Genomic DNA, 19,323 nt, shown 5'->3' with positions numbered 1-19,323 from the left:
GTAGGGCTGAGGTAGCTGACTTAGTCTTCGGGCAGTCCTGACTGTGCTTTGCAGACCAGGCATCCGTGATCAGATGGAGCCTTGACCCAACGCTGTGTGCCAGAGATGACACCACTTGCCTTTCAACATCATGGTACAGTTTGGATATCACTTTTTTTAGAAATAATTGTGTGATGGTATCTCACACTGCGATGTGTGGATTTGCTTTTGTGTGCTGCTTTTCTTCAGGTGTTCATCCCATTGCAGTTTGTGCTTTGTAATCATTTGCCTTCGTAAGGTAGTTGTCCCTACGCAGGTCTTGGTCTTTCCACGGCTCAATTTTCGGTGGCAGAGAGTACAGCTCTTATCTGTGGCAGACACACAAAAAAAAATGTCCACACAGCTGAGCCCTGGGGTGATGGCACTTTGGTGGTGGCGGCCGACTGAGTGTTAAGTGGGGTGCCAGAATAAGAGCAGGAGGAGGAAGATATGTCATGCTTCCGTGCGGAAGCTGAGAAAGATGAGGTGTTCTGTGTTAAATAGTCAACTACGTCCTGACAATACTGGGGGTTGATGGCACATGCCTTCTTCTGAACACTGTACTTTGGTCCAGGGCCGCACAAAATCACATCAACACGACCTCGAACAGACCTGCCGGGTGGCCTTCCTCTGGGTCTGCCTCTGCCTCTACCTGTTTTGTCCATATTGGGGAGATGAAGTGAAAGGTATGCACTGACTTGACTAATACAATGTGCAGTCACACAGGTGCAGTTAACTGGTATGCATGGAGTGGTATATCACAATGTGTGCGCTCATGTGGGTAGGTGGGTGCACTGAACAACAGGTAGGTATATGCAGTGATGCTGGGTATTACAAATGTGCAGCTGTCACACACACACGTACAGTAAACAGGTACAGTGACTGGTGGTATTAAATATCACACTGTGTGCGCTCACGTATGTCGGTGGGTGCACTGAACAACAGGTAGGTATATGCAGTGATGGGTATTACAAATGTGCACCTGTCACACACACTAGTATCGTGAACAGGTACAGTGACTGGTGGTATTAAATAGCACACTGTGTGCGCTCACAAAGGTAGGTGGGTGCACTGAACAACAGGTAGGTATATGCAGTGATGGGTATTACAAATCTGCACCTGTCCCACACACAGGTAGTCACAGAATGTGCCTGGCAGTGGCACAGTAGGAATTACCACCAAGGGTCAGCTGCGACTGACTGACAGGGGTGTATATAATGCAAGTGGAACACACACAAAAAAATAGATCACAAGAACAAGATTAGCTCTCAAAAGAGCTGTTGAGGGGTGCTTTTTTAAGAATCAGAGGTGCCATCTTGCAGTAGGGCAAGATGATGAGGCCTAATGGTCATGTGTCACCACACTTGTTGACAGGGCCAGTCAGGAAGGGTTTGAAGAATTCTAAATCAGACGTCTGACTTTTTGAGTTCTAAATGAATTCCGAATGTCGCCAATTCCGACTTTGCATTATAAAATTGCAATGTAATTGTAATTTGTTACAAAAATTAAAAGCAGTAGTAGTACTGTGTTAACCATCAGCAGGGCCGGGGCCGAGGCATAGGCTGGAGAGGCTCCAGCCTCAGGGCGCAGTGTAGGAGGGGGCGCGCAATTCATTCAGCTGTCATTCCTAATTGTGTATGAAGCAGTAAGAAATAAGAAAAGGGGATACATAGCAGTGACTGCAAGCCAGATAACTAGATATTAAGGTGTTGGGGAGGTTGTGGGCCCTGTGGCCCTCTTAGTCTAATAGCAATCAGTGTGTGACAGCTGGGGTGGGAGGGATGGAGGGGCGCACTTTGGTGTCTCAGCCTTCGGTGCTGGAGGACCTTGTCCCGGCTCTGACCATCAGTAAAAGTAAGAAGTTTTGAATCAGGATGATACCATTTATTGGCAAACTTAAGGATAAATAAACAGTAAGTTTTCAGCAAATAATAAGTCTTTGTCGGACTTGGTTCCTGCATATACTGACACAATGTAAAAAACACAGCCTATATGCAGTATACTGACATACAGAGGACAATTAAGGCATTGAATTACATTTATTTATGTCCGCTAAAGAATATTTCTCTTCTGTATGTCAGTATATATAAGCTGTGTTTTTTGCATTTTGTCAGGAACCAAGTCCGACGGAGGCTTATCTTTAGCTGAAACCTTACTGTTTATTTATCTCTAAGTTAGCCAATAAATGGTATCATTCTATTACAAAAAATAAGATTCATTATGGTTAGTGCAAAAACATGTTCACTACAGGTTACAATTTTTTTTAAAGAGAACCTGTATAAAAAAAACCTAGCTTCTGCATCCCAATGAGGCTTCCCCCATCCCTGTAGCTGCAGGCAGTCCAGCGCTGGCTCCCCCGAAGCCTCCCGCAATCCTCCCCCGACAAGCCTGAAAAGGCTTGATATATTTACCTCGCCAGGATCCAGCGCAGGCGCAGAAGCAGTAGCAGCTCTTCCTTCCAATCATATCCACTCTACTGCGCAGGCGCAAAAGGACTTGCGCCTCTGCAGTAGAGAGGATCAATCGAGTTCGCCTATTTCCACCTTACCCGAACAAAAAGCTGCCAGAGACATTGGAGGACGGGGATGCCTCGTTAGGATCCAGAGGCTTCCACTTCATGAGAAAACCCCAGAGGGGTATTTTTTTATTACAGGATTTCTTTAAAGGACAACTGAAGCGAGAGGGATATGGAGACTGCCTTCTTTCCTTTTAAACAATGCAGATTGCCTGGCTGTCCTGCTGATGCTCTACCTCTAATATTTTAGACCATGAACAAGCATGCAGATCAGACTTTGACTGACGTTTGAATAGATTTGCTGCATGCTTGTTTCAGATGTGTGATTCAGACACTACTGATGCCAGATAGTTCAGCAGGATGTCAGTTAAATATGGCAGTCTTCATATGCCTCTGACTTCAGATTTCCTTTAAGCAAACAACTGTTTAATTTCTAACACTTTAGGTAAATGCAGCCTTCAGTAAAATAATGTGGCCCTGTACAGTGTTTTTCTGTATCAACAAACTGTCTTCGATACGTTTACACTGTCAAAGACAGAACTATAAACCTGACATGCTTGCTATTTGTGTTATAGTTGTTGCACTAAACAATTTCCAACAGTTTGACATCCAATGTAAAATGTCAGTCCAGGTTTATGGACTAGTTCAGCTTTTATCAACTCTGAAGAGCCAAATAATCCCCAGATCTGGATGGGATGACGTGGGATGGAGCCATACGCAATCAAGGGCTTCTTTCCATCTCAGTCACGAGTCAAAAAGTGGGGAGCAAGCGGGCCATCCTTGGGGGGCCGTTTGCTGACAAATTTACGATGATGAAGTGGGGCTGAGAAAGGAGTGGATGACAAAGCAGGCATCTTGTTAGCGGAGCTTACTGCACAGCAGCGTTTTATAAACTACACAGCCATCCTGGGTGACCCTCATACTAAAAAATGAGGTGGATCCCCTAAACCCCCATCGATCACACATTCCTCTGCAGACAATCACTAGAGGTGAGGCCAAGGCTGACATCCACTCCTTGCCTAACTTTCTGGCTTCTCGCGAAAGCTTTACTCTTTTATGCACAAGGTTATGATGTTGTGACTAAACCCACAAAAATACCGCATTTAGGCCAAGTGTGATGCTGTGAGTGTGATGTCAACGGCTTCTACTCCCCAGATCATCTCGTCATCTGGATTAGAAAACAACATATTAAACCGTAGAAAATTCCAGCGGACGATAAAGTCTAATAAGTCATAGATTCTATTAAGAAGGAGCGCTGAGTCCTGTTTTTAAAGAATGGATGTATGAAACAGGGGCATCTGCAAACATTTTGTTCGGGGTGATGATGCTGAACCACATAAGTAATGGCGCTCGTTAGAAGCTAATGATGATGAGTTTCAAAGCTGGCTGTCATGACAATAATATCCCCAGCAACCAGGTATAAAATGGCACTTAAATCAATAGAGGTCTTGTTACTGTGTACGTTTAAAATAGACACATGTTTATGAAGTCCGTTTCCCTAGCTCGCCTCCACCTGACACACCATCCTGAATGATGGACGCCTGACTGAGTCACCATCATTGTTATCTGTAGGTGAACCAGTTGGCATCCACAGTCGGTCGCCCACCTCATTATTAATAGACAAATCATCATCCCCAAACAGTTCGACCTGGGGACTTGACACACAAGGGGCATCTGGTGATAGGCCCTTCACCTAACCTTGATGCAGCTCTTAAGTTGACTGGGGGGGGGGGGGGGCGACTTTGTCTTTGGGGGGTGGGGATACAAACTTCCTGTCCTGCAGCTGGATGAAGACAAAACACGGACCATATCCTTTACCACTGTCCTTACCAGGTTTCCAGAGTTTGGTCCCATTGCCTCCTTGAGGGCTTTTTCCCACATCTGCTTCACCTCTCCCTCCTCATCCATCATTTCTGGGGGAGAAATCAACCTCTGGAACAGGATCCGATGTTGCAGAGGTTTTATTATGTGGAATGCTGCTAGAGGTGCTGCCACTAGCGGCTAATTCCTCTGATTGGGTTGAGGATGAGGAGTTCTGCCTCAATCCATTCAACCACAGAGGCCACCTGCTGATGGCCAATAGAGTGGCACACCGAGGCTGGAAAAAAAATCCCTGATTGGGGTAGTTCGCCTGCTGCTGCCAACCTTCTCCTGATTGTGTCCTTGCACAGGTGGATGTGATGGAGGGGGCCTTGCCAGCTGCAATCCAGACTTTATTTTACTAAGTGTATGTGTCAAACGCAAGCAACAAAAAATGCGTTCCACTATGATATACATTTAGATCATTTTTGATTAATTAAAGTCAATAAATTATCTCTACCCTCCACCACTTGCAGCAGTTGTACAGCATGCTGGGAATTGTAGTTTCTCATCTGCTGGAAAAATGAAAGCTGTCCATGGGGATGTTACATTACTTCCTGTAGTATTTAAACATTTCTCATGTAGCCTTCTAGATCTGCAAATGATTAACACCATCTCTGTCAGAGGAGATATTTACAACTGACCCGTGTATTCCAAAATTTAGTCTCAAACTTGGAAACTTGTACAGGGAGGTCACACTAATCCATCATAATTAAGGGGAGTCCTGGTAACTTCTGTTCCCATTGCTCTGCATGGTCATGATAGTTCTGAATATCTGCAGTCTGTTTGGCCAAGTAAAACTGAGCCGAGAGAGCAGTATATAAAGTACAGCATTCCCTTCTGAAAACACTGGAGGCCTGGCTGTTATCCTCTGATCAGAGCTGGGACAAGGGCCTCCAGCACCCAAGGCTGAGACACCAAAGTGCGCCCCTCCATCCCTCCCACCCCAGCTGTCACACACTGATTGCTATTAGACTAAGAGTCGCCCAGGGCCCCCAACACCTTAATCTCTAGTTATCTAGCTTGCAGTAACTGCCATGTATCCCCTTTTCTTATTTCTCTCTGCTTCAAACACAATATGGGAATGATAGCTGAGTGAGTTGTGCGCCCCCTCCTACACTGCGCCCTGAGGCTGGAGCCTCTCTCGCCTCTGCCTTGGCCCGGCCCTGCCTCTGATTCAGGGCTGGTTTAGACTTCAATGGGACTCCGGGCAAAAGTAACCTAAGGGCACCCCTGACCCTCTCAAGTAGCAAATTTGTCCCCTCAGCCCCAAAGCTGGCTGCTGCCTCCACCAGATCTCTATTATCTATTTAGGCAGCATATCAATTCTCCTGTCCCTGCTGACACGCTGCTCCATTAGTCCATACTCCAGGTCTTCATCCATGCAAGGGTGCCTCTTCTCTGTTACGCTGCACATGTTATTATGTAATGACATGCGCCAGGTCATTGACAAGATGTGGCTACTGGGCATGAAGACAGGGAACATGGAACAATCTAGAACAAAGGAAGGATCCGCAACAGAGCCGGATTAAGGCTAAATGGGGCCCTAAGCAAAGTAACTGATTTGGGCCCCCCATCATGTCGTAATAGAATCAGAAGATGCAGCTGCACAGCAACATGCCGCACACACTGGGGCAGCCGAGCTACTGGTTGCTATGGGCAACAGCCCGCTTTCCTCTGTGGGTGCACAATGCAGGAAATAGCAGCGGCAAAATGCAGAGTGAGAGATGAATGGCTGGGACATTTGCACTCAGGGGCTGGGGCATCCCTGTGAAGAGGGCGCCAGATATCACAGCAGCAGCACTTTCCCCCTGCATCTCCAGCCTGGCCATTGCAGAAAGCTCTGGACACCGCCAAACCGGAAGCCGTTCCCCAGACAGAATTACATAACCACCCCCACCACCAAACAACCAATTTCCTCCCAAACTAGACAGCCACCATGCAGCCTCCATCCCAGTGAATACGATAGTCCAGCAGAGAAGGCAGCCACAGCGGGGGAGAATGACAGCACCAGATGACTCACATTCACCTATTGCGATCCAAGCAATAGAGGTCCCGTCATCCAGAGCCCATCTGTCTCCTCTAGAGTGCTGCCGCTCTGTTACTACTACTATTACTACTTCCTGTCTGATCTGAGAATCAGGAAGTTCAGAGCGAGCAGCTGCACTGTAGAAGAGACATATGGATTTCAGATGACGGGATCTCAATCGCTTGGATCATGGATAGGTGAGTGAGCGTTTGCCATCTGCTACTATAATTCTTGCTGCAGCTGTGGTTCTCTGTGGGAAGGGAGGACGGAGTGGGCAGCGGCAGAGCGCACAGTAGCAGGAGGGGGACCTAGGAGGAGAGCCTGGCTCTGAAGACAATCAGCAGCGCACGGCATCATTTGACAAGACAAGACAAATAACATTTATATTGCTCTTTTCTCCTGGCGGACTCAAAGAGCCAGAGCTGCAGCCACTAGGATGCGCCCTATAGGCAGTAGCAGTGTTAGAGAGACTTGTCTAAGGTCTCCTACTGAATAGGTGCTGGCTTACTGAACAGGCAGAGCCGAGATTCGAACCCTGGTCTCCTGTGTCAGAGGCAGAGCCCTTAAAGGGACTCCGAGCAGTGCCTGTGGGTATGCCTTTAAGCATACCCACAACTAATTAATTACATCCTCACACCTACCAGCATGCTGTTTGTAATTATATCCCCCTGGGTTCCTTATATTTCATTGCATTGTGCTGAATCGAGCTGCCGACTTTTGAGAAAAGTCGTCCTGTGGCCGCGATTTCGATCGCGAAAATAGCAAAAACTAAAAAGCATAGGGTGGCCATTTAAATATCATTAGAAAGAGGAGAAAGAGAGCTTTAAAATGATATGCATCTTTCCATAGTTACTGCACTGCTAAGAGTCCCTTTAACCATTATACCATCCAGCCACTGCTGACAGGATGGCGAGGGCTGGTTTATGTGCTGATGGGGCCCCTTTGACTCTGAATGGGGCCCCAAGCGACTGCTTTTGTTGCCTGGTCAGTAATCCAGCCCTGATCCGCAACGATGTCTTCACAAATATTTTTTATTTAGGACATATCCTAATACAGCCAAAACCTAATAGCTGACATGTTTGGGACCGAGGTCCTTAATCATAGCTATTTTACAGCTCTCTGTGTCAGATTTCGAAAAGAGGAAGGAGCAATTACAGGCGGGGCAGAGACCACCCACAAAGGGGAGGGAACATCAAAGTCGGTACCCAAACCCCGCCTGATACCAAATTCCTCATAAATTCATAATCACAAATACAAATAAATAAAATCAGACAACAAGAATAAAATACATAAGGAGCAACAGGTATACAAAGATATATAATTCGTTCTAGTGACATTAAATTTGCACACCCAAATATAAATAGACGAACTTGTACATGCTACCATAAATGGTGGTAATACTTGACTAGGTAGAGAGGATGATTATAACATGCTTAGAGGATTATTTTACCTAACCTGTGACTAGCGCCACATCCCATCTAGCATTAAGTCCGTGAGGGGCCCTTGTTCCCAGGCGAAAAATCCAAAAGGCTTCTTGTTTGCGGATCATTGCCTGTATGTCCCCTCTTCTTTTTGGCAAGAAAATACTCTCTATGCTCTGAAAAGAGAATCCAGACATGTCACCCTGATGAACTGTACGATAATGCTTAGCTACATTAGATATATTAGAAGTAGCCCATCCCGCTCCCAGGTAATGTTCAGAGATGCGAGCTTTTCATGGCCTTGTAGTGCACCCCACATATTGTAAAACACAAATGTCACATGTCACCAAATATTACATTTTTGGTGTCACAATTAATAAAATGTTTCATTGGAGACCTGTGGCCATTAGTAAATGACTCTACATATTGTGTTCTCCTATGTAACGTGCAATAATTGCAAGAGGGAACGGCACATTTGTATGACCCTTTAGTGGACAACCACGTGGTAGAGGTGGTGTGAGAACTAAACAGGCTTGGGGAGAGGATGCTACCCAGTGTAGGAGCTCGTCTACTAGCAAAACTTATGCCATTGTGTACAAAAGGGCGTAAGTCCCAATCCCCCTCTAGAATAGGAAGATACTTGGCAATAACCTGTCTGGCGCTCTGAAACTCAGAGCCGTAGGTAGTGACAAAGATGGGCTTATTGCCCTCTTCACGATTGGCGGTGTTGCCACGTATCAACCGCTCCCTAGGGATCGATATTGCCCATTTAATTCCCTCTGCAATAGTCCACTTAGAGTATTCCCTCTCTAACAGACGCTGTTCCAGCAAAAGAAATTCACATTCCAGAGTTGTTTCATCCGAGCAATTCTGCGTGCCCTGATAAATTCGCCCACCGGAATAGCCCGGATTGTATGTGGTGGGTGGCAACTCCTGGCTTGCAGTGTGGAGTTACCAGCAGCACACTCCTTTCTGTAGCTTCTAGTTTTAATCCTACCCAATTCGAGATCGCCCGTCAAGGTCAAATCCAAGTAATTGATCAAGGACTTCGGTCCGAAACATGTCAGTTAATATGTTCTGGCTGTATTAGGATATTTCCTAAATAAAGAATATTCGTGAAGACATCGTTGCGGATCCTTCCTTTGTTCTAGATTGATTGGGCCTGGCTGTCTGTGGTTCAGCACTGTCTATCACAGCACAGAGGAGCGGTTACCTTGACTTTGTATTTCATCTTTGCCTGTACCAGTTCCTGTGCTACATGGACTATTATTTCCAGCAATTCAGCCTCAACCTTTGATTTTGATGGCGCATAAGGAGCAACACAGTCTCAGGAGCAATACTAACAGCTCTGTTCTTGTCGGACAAGACATGCTCAGATATGTCACCAAGACGAAAGTGGATCATTACACTAAGCCTTAGAGACGTCAGCTTACCCACCTTGGAGAGCCCTGTGATCGGAGGTCTGGAAGAGGATATGTCACTGCCCTGCAGTTGCCGAGTTGCTGTGCGGGAGATTCGCCAGGTGTGCCCTTGCCTGCTGGAACGGCGGAGTCAAGGCTGGGGGTAACAGGCCGGACGAGGATACCCAGAGCGGAATTGGATGTGACGTCCACGGAAGCCCCGGCAGTGGAGGAGGGTGATGTCAGTCGGCGTTACTTCGCTGGGCTTACCGCAAAGAATGTTGCGCAGCATAGCAGGGATCTTGTAAATGTAATATATTTGGTGACATGTGACGTTTGTGTTTTACAATATGTGGGGTGCACTACAAGGCCATTAAAAGCTTGCATCTCTGAATATTACCTGGGAGCGGGATGGGCTACTTCTACTATATCTAATGTAGCTAAGCATTATCATACAGTTCATCAGGGTGACATGTCTGGATTCTCTTTTCAGAGCATTGAGAGGATTTTCTTGCCAAAAAGTGGAGGGGACATACAGGCTATGATCCGCAGACGAGAAACCTTTCGGATTTTTCGCCTGGGAACAAGGGCCCCTCACGGACTTAATGCTAGATGGGATGTGGCGCTAGTCACAGGTTAGGTAAAATAATCCTCTAAGCATGTTATAATCATCATCTCTACCTAGTCAAGTATTACCACCATTTTTGGTAGCATGTACAAGTTCAAAAGGGTAAAAAATTGGCCTTCACTGTTTAGGTTGGTATTCATGCTGTGTACATATAGGGTAAATTATATACCTATTTTCATGTACACGCAAATATATATGGTGGGCCTGCAACTCAACATATGAACTTAAATGGGAGCCCAAGCAAAAAGTCACATCAGGCCTCACTTACCAAAAATCAGTATAAAGTTTATTGTGGACACCGTTCCAAGACATAATCAAAGCACACAAATATTAAAAACACTAAAAACAATTGGAGAAGTTTGTAAAGGAGTGTCCTAGAACCCCCCTGCCACTCACACACGCATCATGCACGCATTGCTGCTGACACATTCTCCATGCAGCTATAGATAACTCCTGAAGCAGTGGACTTGGTTATATTGGGCACTATATCTCTCTAATAGATGGCAATCCTCCGGGGGCCCTCCTGGTGGGGATTGACATGGAGTCGCTCTACACGTCTATTCCTCACCAGGTGGGCCTTGAAGCATTTTCCTTTTTTTCTGGCTGATACATATCAATTTCTCCCAAAACATAATTGCTTTGTGCTAGATATGCTACAACTGGTGTTAACTGAGAATTTCTTCCTGTTTGATGATAGGTTCTACGACCAGGTGGCTGGTACATCAATGGGGGCGGCATGTGCACCGGCGTATGCATGCCTCCACCTTGGATATTGGGAGAGGCATGATGTATATCCTACTGATATGTTCCGGTGCCCTCTGGATTAGATTTATAGATGATGTGCTGGTGGTGTGGAAGGGAACAAAGGATGAGTTGGAGGAATTTATAAATCTTTTAAATATTAATAATAAAAACATCAGATTAACATATACATATGATGAGGTGGTGATACTGTTTCTGGACCTTAAGGTTACGGTCTCCAAGAGGTTTTCTTCCAAGTTTGCCCTGTATTTGGCTCCATCCATCTTCCCATCAACTCTGACCAGCTTCCCTGTCTCTCCTGAAGAGATGCACCCCCCGAGCATGATGCTGCCACCACCATATTTGACAGTGGGGATGGTGTGTTCAGAGTGATGTGCAATGTTAGTTTTCTGCCACACATAGCGTTTTGCATTTTGGCCAGAAAGTTTCATTTTGGTCTCATCTGACCAGAGCACCTTCTTCCACATGGTTGCTGTGTCCCCCACATGGCTTGTGGCAAACTGCAAACAGGACTTCTTATGCTTTTCTGTTAACAATGCCTTTCTTCTTGCCACTCTTCCATAAAGGCCAACTTTGTACAGTGCATGACAAATAGTTGTCCTATGGACAGAGTCTCCCACCTGAGCTGTAGATCTCTGCAGCTCGTCCAGAGTCACCATGGGCCTCTTGACTGCATTTCTGATCAGCGCTCTCCTTGTTCGGCCTGTGAGTTTAGGTAGATAGCCTTGTCTTGGTAGGTGTACAGTTGTGCCATACTCCTTCCATTTCTGAATGATCGATTGAACGATGCTCCGTGGGATGTTCAAGGCTTTGGAAATCTTTTTGTAGCCTAAGTCTGTTTTAAATTTCTCAATAACTTGATCCCTGACCTGTCTTGTGTGTTCTTTGGACTTCACGGTGTTGTTGCTCCCAATATTCTCTTAGACAACCTCTGAGGCCCTCACAGAGCTGCTGTATTTGTACTGACATTAGATTACACACAGGTGCACTCTATTTAGTCATTAGCACTCATCAGGCAATGTCTATAGGCAACTGACTGCACCCAGATCAAAGGGGGCCGAATAATTATGCACACACCACTTTGCAGTTATTTATTTGTAAAAAAATGTTTGAAATCATGTATGATTTTCATTCCACTTCTCAGGTGTACACCACTTTGTGTTGGGCTTTCACGTGGAATTCCAATAAAATTGATTCATGTTTGTGGCAGTAATATAACAAAATGTGGAAAACTTCAAGGGGGCCGAATACTTTTGCAACCCACTGTATATTGACCCAACCTATGGTTGTTGCTTATTACAGCTCTAACAACAAACTACAAGCAGGCCTGCTGTGAACTGCAGTACTAATTTTTTTGCTGTCAGCCATAATCAATTTCTTATTGTTTGCCATCTATTAGAGAGATATAGTGCCCAATACAACCAAGTCCACTGCTTCAGGAGTTATCTATAGCTGCATGGAGATTGTGTCAGCAGCAATGCGTGCATGATGCGTGTGTGAGTGGCAGGGGGGCTCTAGGATACTCTTTTACAAACGTCTCCAATTGTTTTTAGCGTTTTTAATATTTGTGTGCTTTGATTATGTCTTGGAATGTTGTTCACAATAAACTTTATACTGATTTTTGGCAAGTGAGGCCTGAGGTGACTTTTTGCTTGCACTCCCATTTAGGCATGTACAAGTTCGTCTATTTATATTTGGGTGTGCAAATTTAATGTCACTAGAACAAATTATATATCTTTGTATACCTTTTGCTCCTTATGTATTTTATTCTTGTTGTCTGATTTTATTTATTTGTATTTGTGATTATAAATTTATGAGGAATTTGGTATCAGGCGGGGCTTGGGTACCGACTTTGATGTTCCCTCCCTTTTATGTGCGGTCTCTGCTCCACCTGTAATTGCTCCTTTCTCTTTTTAAATCTGACACTGAGAGCTGTAAAATAGCTATGATTAAGGACCTCGGTCCGAAACGTCAGCTATTAGGTTCTGGCTGTATTAGGATATGTCCTAAATAAAGAATATTCGTGAAGACATCGTTGCGGATCCTTACTTTGTTCTAGATTGATTGGGCCTGGCTGCCTGTGATCCAGCACTGTCTATCACAGCACAGTGGAGCGGTTACCTTCACTTTGAACATGGAACAATGAAGCAGTGCCCCCTGACAGGCAGATGCGTATCTACAGGGGTGCAGGCATGGCTCGTGCCATGGGTGCCACAGCACTATGGGTGCCATGCCTGCTCAGGTGCTGCACCGCCATGCCTGCCCCTGTACTGTGCCGCTATGCCTACCTCTGTGCCTCCCCATCACTCAGACCTCAGATCAGATGAATTCTGTTATGTCAGGGTCACATGCATTGCGGCGTGCATGTGATTCTGGCGAGAAGTTCAAATTACCTCACAAGCTGCGGACGGAAGAGAAGGGGGCCAGAGGATCAACACCCCGTAGGTAGGTAATGGTGCTCCCCCTGAACCCCTCACCCCCAGTGGCATATAACAATGCAGTGGTGGTAGCCGTGGCCTTGGTATTGGTGGCAACGGGCCTTGGCTGCTGGAAAACACAAATCTCGTCTCGTGGAGCTGTCAATCAAGCATTTGCAAGTACCTGTTTAAGCAATTCTACTGTCTTTTAGTTAATCGACCCACTTACTGTATATGAACATGTATATAGAGAGTTTGGCTTGTCTTACTCCTCCTCATTTGTCTCTAATCACAAGTTGTAATTTGATCTCTCCCCTGTGTCACCTGACTGCCATGGCAGATAAGCTCATTTGGTTCCCAACTGCTTCTGAGCTAAGTGCTTCTTCCTTACTGTTACTGATTTTTGCCTAGGTTTTGACTATTCTCTGCCGGCCGCCTGCACCGACCTCTGCCTGGATTTTGACTATTCTCTGCCTGCTGCCTGTACCGACCTCTGCCTGGATTTTGACTATTCTCTGCCGGCCACCTGCACTGACCTCTGCCTGGATTTTGACTACTCTCTGCCTGCCTTATTTGTACAGTTTCCACTGGGCAGAACAGTCCAGAAAATTAGGACCTGCTGCATTTTTTTGGTCCGGGGAACGGAACATTCGGTACGTATCCATACCAACGGACGCATGTGGTGGTGGAACGCTGCGTGACCAAGTGTCCGAATGACACGAAACGGCCGTCGCTTTCCTCCACCATTGCCTGCCACCCACCTCCTCCACCATGAAAGCCACACAGGTCAGACTATGATACATATTGTCTGTTGTATGATTCTTCTATGAAGCCATAATTGACACATTAAACACCGCCAAGCAACGGACGGAAGGTGCACGTGTTTTCCTTTTCTTGTGATAACATTGGAACCTTTCACATCCCTTCAGTTTGTACAGTATACGTTCTGGTTACATTCCGTAAAAAACGCAGATGTGAACTGGGCCTAAGTTAGCCAATAAATGGTATCATCCTGATTTAAACGGATGGCTAACACGGTACAACACTCTACTGCTTTTAATTTTTGTAACAAATTACAATTATTGTGCAATTTTTTAATGCAAACTCGGAATTGCCGACATTCGGAATTCATTTAGAACTCAACATTTCAAACGTCTGATTCGGAATTCTGACTGGCCCTGACAACAAGTGTGGTGACACATGACCATTAGGCCTCACCTTCTTGCCCTACTGCAGCTGCTTTTGAAATATTTGAAGGGTTTTAAAAAAATTCAGCAATGTTATCAATTTTAAATTTCAAACATACATTTATTTACTGTAATATACTCGCACTCAATATGCAGACTATGATAGTAAACCATTTCCGTTACTAATGGATACCGTCCTTAGCCCCACCTTCCCTGGGGGCAGTAAGGATGAATAGTTCCCATAAATCAAACAAATTCAAGAGCCCCAGGTAAGTGGATCTCTATATACATGCAGGCTGCATTTCTATATGTTTACCTCCTGTCCTGTGCAGCAGATTGGAGTCCAGATGGGGGTATCAGACAGGCTAAACTATATATATATATATATATATATATATATATATATATATATATATATATATATATATATATACACACATAGAGAGAGAGAGAGAGAGAGATTAGCCTGTCTGATCCCCCATCCCCCTATATATATTTCTCTATGTTTTTTTTTTCTGCCCTGTGCAAAGGTTTGGGTCCACTTTAAAAACTTGTGCCGCCGATGACGTCACGCCGCACGGCCGCCTTGATTGGCCGCCAGTCCCTGGAGGAAGAGCGGGGACATGGGGAACAGAATAGAAGGCAGACTGCCAGCGAGAGAGGCCAGAGTTCTGCTGTGCAGAGCCAATGGCACGCGGGACTCCAGAACGCAAGGGAAATAAGGTATTTGCCTACCCCGAGCTGAGCTCGGGAATTACTGCCGCGTGCTACTTTTTCCTACCCAGAGCTCAGCTTGGGGTTACCGCCAGGGAGGTTAATGCTGTTCTGCAATCAAACTCTGCTGAAGATAGCGTGCAGCAAGCAGTGTGCTCCATGTCAAACACGAGAGTCTAATCATTATTAGCGAGCAGTGAATCATCACTGCAGCAAGTATCAGAGCAAACTGCTTGAGGAGCGAAATGCTTTATGACTGTGTAAGTGTTTTTTATGAAGCCAAGCCGGAGTCCCCCAGTGACATCCGTATAAATAACGTTAATGTACAGCTCTAAAACAACTGCGGCTTTTAATGTCTATAAAATGATTGCTGAATCCCCTCTGCCCTCTGGACCTTCTGTGCTTTCTAGGGAAACGCCACATCTTTACTCCAGATGTGCTTCTATGTATCTTCCTGTCAATCATCCTCATCTGCTCCTCGCAAAGAGGCGCAAACATTGAATACACTATATGTGCTGATTAGGGCGAGTGAACGCAGCTTCTTCTGCATCCCATAGACTAACATTGCTGCATAAAACGCAGAATTTCCCGCTACGCTAGCGTTTCTGCGGTGTGCACCCGGCCTCCATGTAAACCCAGTACAAACTTGCTGCCCCTGTAATCTCTGCACCTGATGCAAATGTATCACCTTGCTTCAGGAGAGAACCGTTCCTGCCTATCCACCATTAGGCCCCTTGCACACTTGCGCGCTGCATCGCACCGCTGTATGCTTCACCGCAGCATGGGCCATGCAAGTCTATGGAGACTTGCACAGTTCTCACGATAAGGTGCGCTACAAGTATCTAAATTGCCACAATGCTGACGCAAAGGCTGCAACGCGTTACAGCATGATCCATGCCTACCAGTAGACTATGCAGCAATGCAAGTCGATGGGCGGCACAGTAAGTGTGCATGATGGGAGCGACAGGAATCCCAGAGATGTACTTCTTGCCTAGCAGGAAGTATGTCACTAGCCGGGGGAGAGAGCCTATGTATATGACCCTGTCGTTGTACAGTGGCGAAAGGGTCAATGTTACACCTCTGAAACCTCTGACAGCCTGTTGACAACTGCATACTTATTGCCCAATAATATGGCTTGTGCTATCTGACGACGTTATGCAAAAACCACCACTTGGCGCTTCTTGTGAAGCTGTTGTGGAGTTAAATTTAGATGTGAGAAACATCTGGGTCACGGATCGTCCTGTCTGGAACATACATACGTACTGCAAATATGCAGGAACACATTCTAGAAAAACAAACTAATTACACTCTTGGACAGGGAACAGAACTACAGCCCCGAAGCAGAAGTTTGTTTTGTACAATAACATAGGTGAAACCAATGCACAATACACACTCATAGCCATACACAGATAACTGCACTGCAAGCACTAGTCAAAGAGCTCATATTGTGAACCTGCTGTAAAAATGCCAAGTTAGAGCCGGTGTACCAACATTTCAGCATAACCATCAAAATAGCATACAAGTGCTGCTGAGCATGTACAAAGTCATGCATGCCATAAATTAACCCTATAATACCGATCAGCAGCACTAACCTTGCAACCCGAGTTAGCAGCCTGCGTCCTGGTGTGCAATGTCCACTATCCAAGTAGACATAGAGTTAGAATAAAAAGTTGTCTGAGTGAAGCGAGCGGGCAAGGGGACACTGATTCTGCTAAAAAGGAGAATATTACTTTAAATGTATGCTGTTTTGACAATGTATACATATTTGTTGATACATCGGTTTCCACTAGCTGGATGCTTTCTGCATCCGGCTTTCCATATCGGGTGTCTTTCGGTTGTCTTTTGGAAGTCTGGATCCGGCTGTCGCGTACATCAAAAAAGGGCATCGGGAAAAAAGGGCGCGTGGTGTAAACGATAAACAGTATTATCGTTTATTGAAATATTGTGTAGAATTTCGTTTAGAAATAGTGTTTTAAGAATTTATAAATCACTAAATAATGTGTATGAGATCGGCAATTCTTAAAACGTTAATCTTCCGTATTTGTAAACTGAAACTTATATTTACGTTTGTTAAAACCCTCCCTGTACCTATCCCTAACCCCTAGACCCCCTGTTGGTGCCTAAACCTAAGACCCCCCTGTTGGTGCCTAAACCTAAGACCCCCCAGTTGGTGCCTAAACCTAAGACCCCCCAGTTGGTGCCTAAACCTAAGACCCCCCTGTTGGTGCCTAAACCTAAGACCCCCCTGTTGGTGCCTAAACCTAAGACCCCCCTGTTGGTGCCTAAACTTAAGACCCCCTGTTGGTGCCTAAACCTAAGACCCCCCTGTTGGTGCCTAAACCTAAGACCCCCCTGTTGGTGCCTAAACCTAATACCCCCTATGGATAATAATGTTTTACAGACAGTAATAAATAAAAAATGTAAATAAAAAAAAGGAATTAATTTTTTTGGGTGAATAATAATGTTTTAGAAATGCTTTAGAAATAGTGATTTAGTATCTTTATAAACGTTATTCGTCACGGGCTCATTTTGTAAAGTTAAATCATCACAAACATAGTTATAAATCCTTAAAAATCTCCGGCGCCTTTTTTTCCCTGTTCGGCGCCCGGTAAACGATATTTATAATGGGAGTGAATGGGGCGCCCTTTTTGTCCACTTGTCTCATTCGCCCAAATCTCCTGCTTCCCCGGCTGTCACCCACTGCTAAGGGGAACTGGATGCATGCTGCAGAAATCAATATTTTCCCTGCAGGGTGCCGTATCGCACCGCAATGGCGCAACCGCAGGAAAATCGCTATACACATATTTGCAATTAGTGGAAACGGGCTCTAAAGGGAATTGTAACTCCCACCTTGGGAGTCTTTTAATATCGCTTTTTCGGCCTCCTAGCACTCTAGGCAATATGGTCCTTGGCCTAAAGCGTTTGGACTTCCCTGCTCTAGGTAAAATAAAAAACTAGACAAAAAATGAAACAGTGTATGGCCAACTTTTTACAAAGCTTCTTACATACCAGGCACTCACGAATGGCATTAGACTTCAAGTATATCAGGTAAACAGTAAAAATGGTGTGGAAGAAATGGGAATGTACACATAGCAAAGATGCACATCTTAACTACAGAGAGACAAAATATATAAAAACCCTGGTATAAACAGAAATGCAAACATACAACCAGCTAAGTCAAATCGTTGTGGAATCTGGAAGACCACTTTATTGGAGATGGCTACTGGAAAGCTGCGCCTGCAAGACATAACTGAGGTGCTGCAAAACCTGATGCCGTGCACTGCAGTCTTCCTGAAACTGAATTGTATTTAAAGTGGATCTGAGATGAACTTTTATTTATTGCATAATTGTGTTCCTTTCCTATTGTTTTTTTTTTCATCAAACTCCTTTTTATTGAAATATAATTTTAACAAACATATATATGATAATGGTGACATCCATTGTGCAGTAAATACTTGTGCATAGTAGAATATTAACATATATTACAATTTATCATTGTACTACATCACATCCTAGTAAAAGACTGTGCATCTCTAAAGTAGTCTCCTAGCTGGTATTTACAAGACCTAAAAGGTAACCAGAAAGAGTCCTACCACATAGTGCATCTCTGACAGATCCAAATGGCCCTGACTAGCCCCCATCAGAGAATATGCATAACCTGAGATCATGTACATTAATACATTGTGCTTTCATCATTATTAATGGAGTGACCAGATTGCTAAAAGGAATAAAAAGATACAAAAACAGCTTTATAACAATGAGCTACTATTAACTTGAGCTATTATTAACTTATATGCATGTCTTATGTTGCAAACTGCAGATGACAGTTGTCCAGGAAGTGTACAAGTAATATTTTTATAAAATGATTCGTAGGAAACCATTATAGCAGAGAATCTAATGCACTATTATGAGAAATGTTTAACACCAAGCATCAGGTATCACATAATCACCACTTTCAATATCTTTTTTTTCATCATAAAAGATTTTATTGAGCAGATGTTAATTACAAAAATTCAAATAAACTTGCAGTTGAAAAGCTGTGAATCTTATATATGACTACAATATATGTAAGATAACAAATGTATTACAGTAAACATTAGGAACGATAAAGAATAATGAGAATAATATTTAAATCACTCCAAAACCTAAGAACCCGGATTAGTTGTTTTAGCTAAACCTGTAACAGGTAACAACCAACTTTGGGGTTGAAAATAAAGTGTCGAGGCAGGTAGCCCAACAGGCTTACGACACCTATTAGTACTGTGACTTTGTTGTTAGAGTGATAGCAACAGTTCTATAAGGGTGATTATTCATCTATATATAACCGAGGTAATAGCTACTAGAAGGAATGAAGAGCATTAGTAGAGAAAAG

Source organism: Hyperolius riggenbachi, chromosome 6 (genome assembly GCF_040937935.1).
Source record: "Hyperolius riggenbachi isolate aHypRig1 chromosome 6, aHypRig1.pri, whole genome shotgun sequence".
In the NCBI taxonomy this organism is placed as follows: Eukaryota; Metazoa; Chordata; class Amphibia; order Anura; family Hyperoliidae; genus Hyperolius; species Hyperolius riggenbachi.
The sequence above is the reverse complement of the archived record's forward strand: the minus strand, read 5'-3'. Positions refer to the sequence as shown.